The 6,000-nt window shown below is 37.3% G+C and overlaps 1 protein-coding gene across 1 annotated transcript in view; it reads left to right on the plus strand.

The window, feature by feature from the left end:
• The window catches only part of TM2D1 (TM2 domain containing 1), a 28,045-nt gene extending 22,253 nt beyond the window's left edge, over window positions 1-5,792 (plus strand). The window contains exon 7 of the mRNA XM_032218773.1: window positions 4,206-5,792. The gene's annotated coding sequence lies outside the window, so the exon portion shown is untranslated. The remainder of the gene's footprint in view (window positions 1-4,205) is intronic.
• The last annotated feature ends 208 nt before the right edge of the window (window positions 5,793-6,000 follow it).

Here is a 6,000-nt window from a genome sequence, read left to right on the forward strand (position 1 = left end):
CACTGAATGTTACAGTCTATCCTAAATTCTGCAATTAAGACTTAGATTATACTATGTAAAATTTGTAAAAATAAAACAGAATGACATACCTTCTAAGGCAGACCTGATCATTTTACAGCCCATGGGCCACATCCAGCCCATAGGCGATCCCAGTCTGGGACTTGGGGAACAGGGCATTGGGAGCATGGTATGGACATCGGGAGTGGGACATCAGTGCAGTATTGGAGGTGGGCAGCAGCAGCAGCGCTGTAGATAGGTGGGCAGGGCCTTCCACAGCAGTCCCAGTTTGCCATGTAGTCCCCTTGGGAAAATTAATTGCATACCCCTGTTCCAAAGGCATTTTTGGTAAGGGTTGAAGCTGGGGAGACTCTGATTCTCATGCAGAGAACATCAAGGTCAAGAAATGAATAGCCACACAAATGTTGGCATGAAAAAGTGAGAGTAGAGATCCATGTTTCAAACTATATAAAAGAAACAATCTCTCTGTGGTGCTAGATGAAATATATCTCTACGGCTTCCCAATTTTCTGCAGTAAAGTTTACTTCTTGAGTCAGCTCTGGAAAAATGGATTGGGAAGGGAATATCTTGCTATATTTATTGAATAATGCGACCATTTATGCCATTTACACTTTTGATAATGAATCCCTACATATCTATGTATTCTGTAACTGGATAAAGGCATAACTGTAGTAGAATATTCCAAATAATGTAGATTAATTTGCTCACCACTACTAGCCACATTGGTATTGAAGTTATTGAGTGGTAGTTTGGGAGACAGTAAGAACAATGTTTTTCTATACTGGATTACCTGATATTAATTATGACTTAGTGAAACTATATCTGGATTCGTAAGTGTTTATACAGCTTTTAGCAAAACAGTATGGTTTGATTCCCTCACTCTTAGGAGATTCCTATTTTCTAGAGGTATGCCTAACTATTACCTTTTAGTATTTGCATGTTCCACTCAGCAGCAATGTCTCTTTTATCCTTTGCTGATCAAGACCAAGAGAACCTCTGCTTAAACTAAATTCTCATTCAAGGCTGAGGCTTTAATAGTAGGAAGCAAATACTGAACTTTTAAAACCCAGTTGTGCATTCTGAATGTCTTTCTGATAGGTTTTGCTTCAGTGATAACATTACATACAATCCATCTATTTTTTTTAAAAAAATGTGAGATATCTCTGGATTTCTTATTCTTTGTGGGAAGTTATGTAGACTTAAGTGGTGTGTTTAACAGTCCATTGCACATATTAAAAAAAGAAAAAACACAAACACACACACACAGTCCCTGCTTTCAGAATCTTCAGAAACACACACACACACACACACACACACACCAACACACACACACACATAACAAAGAAAAAATAGTTTGCAGCATTGCATATGAAGCATAAGATAATGTTCCTAAATTGTTTGTTGACAATTCTATACATCATGATCTATTAAAGAAATTGCTGTGTAAATCCTCTTCTGAAGTAATTTGGCTTTATCCCTCTTCAGAACGGGATGTTTATATGGCTGTACAACTGTACATTTATACAGAGTAGAAATAGAACTACATTGTTTATAGCAATGGAGTTATGTTCATTTTCAGCCTCTCCAACACAAGAATAAAAAAATACTTTTTTTATGATTAATGGGGAAAAGCTTTGGCTTTCAGTTGATTGATTTTTAGTATGGTAATTATTAGCAAAGTTTACTTTTAACCACAGTATATGTTCATGTCTAAGAACTGGAAAAATTATGTTTTTCCTATGCACAATTCAGTATTTTCTACCTGCAAAGCGCATCCAAAAATATGTGAATATCCATCTAATACAGTCTCAGGTTTTGGATTGTTTTTGTAATGTTATCTCCTGTGACACCAGTTTTTAAGGAAAACTTGCTCCATTTAAAAGTTCATGTAGACAGCTTTCTCAGTTCTGCCTTCAAACCTTTAACCTGAAAAAGTCAATATCGCTAACCCACACTGTCTTGCTTAACAGAATAACAGAGTTGACGGGACCTTGGATGTTTTATATTTCAATCCCCTGCTCAGGCAGGAAACCCTATACCATTTCAGACAAATGATTGTCCAATCTCTTCTTTAAAATATCCAGTGGTGGAACATTCACAACTTCTGGAGGCAAATTGTTCCACTGATTAATTGTTCTAACGATCAGGAAATTTCTCCTTAGTTCTAGCTTGCTATTCTCTTTGATTTGTTTCCATCCATTGCTTCCTGTCCTGCCTTCAGATATTTTGGAGAATAGATAGACTCCCACTTTTTTGTGGCAGACTCTTAGATAGTGGAATTGCTATCATGTTACCCCTAGTCCTTCTTTTCTTTAAACTAGACATACCCAATTCATGCAACCTTCTTCCCATGTTTTAGCCTCCAGTCCCCTAATAATCTGTGTTGCTCTTCTCTACACTCTTTCTAATGTCTCAACATCTTTTTATGTCGTTGCAACCAAAAATAATCTCTATATTAAGTACAAACAGGACTCTCTCTGCCAGTCCTGATAGCTCTACCTTTTAGGCATAGGTTAAATGGGAAAAAGGTTTAATATGTATTTATATTGTCTCTATAGAACTTAGTAAACTCATTAGCTAGGTTGGTGTCATGTCATGAGGTTTCTTCATATATGTTGCTCTGTTAAAGGTGACTTCTTTGTGTGGCAGGTATGCAGACACATGGCCTTCTAAGTTCTGCTTTGTAATTGGAATAGAATAAATAACATTTAATTAGTGTGTGAACAACTGAAAGCTGAACAAAAGTATATCATTCAGAAGTATCCTGTTCCAGATAAAGTGAGATTCTGTAACTACTGTTACTGTCACTTCCTTTGTTTCTTTCAAAGAACGTAGCCTTAGGTATCTAATGTCCCAGTTCACATCTAGTATATCAAGTATAGGCAGTAGTTTTGAACACTGTAGATACACCAGTAGAAGAGAATATTAGTAACTCTGGGTTGAACTGTGAGGTCCTTGATGCTCTTTGTGCTTGGCTGTTTTTGGCTGTACTGATTATGTTATCTAGTGTGGAAATGAAATGTCTGCAGGAAAACAGCCAAGCTCAGAGAGCACTAAGGATTCCACGCTGTAGGTATACCTTAGATCAGCAATTCTTAAAGTTTGGGAGTCCCTTTCATGGGATGCGCAAAGTAAAGTAAGTATCTTTTTTAACTGTTCATTTTAAATTCTAATATAGTAAATATAGAAAGCCAGTTCGGTGGTTAAGGCATGAGGCTAGAGCCTAGGTGAGTGTGAGTTTTAGTTCTGTCTTAGGCCCAAAGCTGCCTCAGAGTCCTTGGACTAGTCACTCTCTCAACCCTAGGGAAGAAGCAATGGCAAATCTTACTAAAGCTTGCTAAGAATATTGCAGGGACGTGTTCAGAAGTCTCCAAGAGTCAAGATAGACTCAAAGACGCACACACACATACACATATCAGTCAACAAATCAAACTTCTTTGAGCTCATCAAGCCTTTTTAAGAACATAAAAGGATTATGAGACCAAACTGTTTGAGAACCACTGCTTTAAATTACAGATAGTGATCTAAGGAAGGAAAAACAAATATGCTTATGCAACATAACTATCAAACTATGAATTTGCAAGCAGTGCTGGAAATATGTTTGAAGTATGGGGTGACGGTGTTGGAAGAAAATCCCATTGGGTGCCCATAGCATAGTAACGTATCTGAATATAGAATCTTATACAGTAAAATAATGGATAAAACAAAATTGAAGACAAACTAACCTTCCTTCTTGATAATATGGTATAACTGATGGCAAACCTGTGGCATGCGCGCCAGAGGTGGCAGAAAGAGCCATGTCTGTGGACATGCGCGTCATCGCCCCAGCTCAGCCAATTGGTCATTGGGGTTCTGATGTGTGCATGCGTGCCGGCTACCTGGTCGTCGCGTTTTCGACATGCGGATGTGTGCCGGCCAGCTGGTTGCCAGGTTTGTGGTATTCTGGTGCTCACACGTGCACCTTCCAATTTGGACACTCTATGCCTAAAAGGTTCACCGTCACTGGTATAACTGCTGTTCAAGTACTGTATAACAATGCTTAATTTTATTATTGCAAGGACTAAAACTGTACAATCTTAAATTTTTGGGATGTGCTTTTTGTACTTGCCAAGGAAGAAAAAGCTTTAAATGTATTCTCTTATACTTTACCTATGCACACATTTTATGGCTGATCATTTTCTTTCCAGGAGTTCACTTACTTTATTTGAGTGTGAGAAGATATCTGTGTATGAAATGATGGAAGAGCACCGTCTATAGAGGACTGAGAAGTTTCATCAACTCTTTGTCATCAGCTCTTTGTGCACAAAGGAAAAATAGTTGGCTATGTTATTTTACACTCTGCTGACCGCACAAAAGGAGTTAGAGCCTTTGTGCCAACTGTAACCTTATTGAAAAGAAGACAGTGACTTATCTTTTAAATTGTTTGGTAAATAAAAGCAACCGATGGACTTTTAATGATGAATGCATCATGAACTACTGCACAAAAAACTTTATACAAGTTGTACAAAAACTGAAAAAGGTGTGCGGATGTAAAGGGAAAAACAAGAAGCAATTACCTCAGCACTCAACATCCCTTTTCCTACTGCTATTTAAAAATGAGAAAAGGAGAAACCACATACAAAAATGTGTTGTTGTGCAGATGTACCAGGTTCCAGCTCATTCACTCCCTCCCTTGCTCCCTCACATCAAGTACATTCTGTCCTTTTGGCAATAAGTTGATGGGATATTTAGAAGCTGCGAACTGTTCTGAAAGTTTCATAGTGGGTTATGGGCCATGTGTGTTTGATCAAAATTCAATTACTGCACTGCGCCAGTCTTGGAAATGTATCATGGCGAGTTATGGAGTATGACGAAATAAGCTTCTCTAATTGGTTCAGTATGGGGAGCAGTCTCAACCAAGCTTGTTATGATAAATAGCTTCCTATGTTAAAGGTTCTCCAGAGCTTAAGTGTCTTGGCTCACCTCCTTCAATAGAATAAGAATATTGTTCCCTAGGAATATTTACATCATTGTCTCTTTTCCCAGGTTGGAGTTAAATATTTGTAGCATTTTATCTTGCTGTTCTTGAGGAATGTAAACATAAATATATGTCACTTCTCCAATCATAAAATATCTTGTGTCCCTATACACAACTGGTTATTGGTAATGTCACTTTTGTCAGCTTGGAAGATCTTAACTGTTGTTTAAAGTCAAATCCACTTTACAAGCCCTTTAAAAATTGATGTCGAATGCTCTGCAACTCCTAGCTTAGATTTGCTGCTACTAAAAGAGTTCCAAACATGGATATGTTTTTTTAGCAGATTTCTGTTATGGAAATAATCTCCGATTATCCTCTGGTAAGCAAACAAAGGTAGAACTAGAGAAGTCTCAAGCTACTATACGTGTCTACATTGTGGTGCTTCATGTGCACAGATGCCATTTCACTTTGAGAAAAAGGTATAATGCATATTGTTGTTCTGCTTCTTTGGTTAAGAAACTAGAGAAAAATAAGCCTTGTCTTCCCTTTAGTAATTTGTCTTGTGGAGCTCAAATTAGTTATCTGAATAGATCATTTCTTTTTTCCTATAGTAATTTAATACACTGTTATCTGGGTTTCATTTGTTTTATGAGCTTTGATCCATCATAGTTTGCCTTTATATTTAAATGTCCTCTTTAACCTTCTGCCAAAAGATGTTGTAACGCTGAAGTCGGCATTTTCATCATGTACTACATTTGCTGCAAAATTTCAATTTTATAAACCATTCCCCTTAGTCATCACTTAATCAAGCGATGACTAAGTGCAGCAATATAAAATTAAAGGGAGGAAAACTTGATACAATAAACATAAAATCTACATCCGAGTAAGATAAGAAGCACGCACTCCCATTGTTTTTCAAAGTAGAACGGGATCAAATATTTTAGAATGGTTGATAGGGAAAGATACATAATGGAAAATATTGGGCAGATGATGCGGGCGGGGGTGTTAGAACAAAACTCAGAAGA

The sequence above is a fragment of the Thamnophis elegans genome, chromosome 5 (genome assembly GCF_009769535.1).
Source record: "Thamnophis elegans isolate rThaEle1 chromosome 5, rThaEle1.pri, whole genome shotgun sequence".
Lineage (NCBI taxonomy): Eukaryota > Metazoa > Chordata > Lepidosauria > Squamata > Colubridae > Thamnophis > Thamnophis elegans.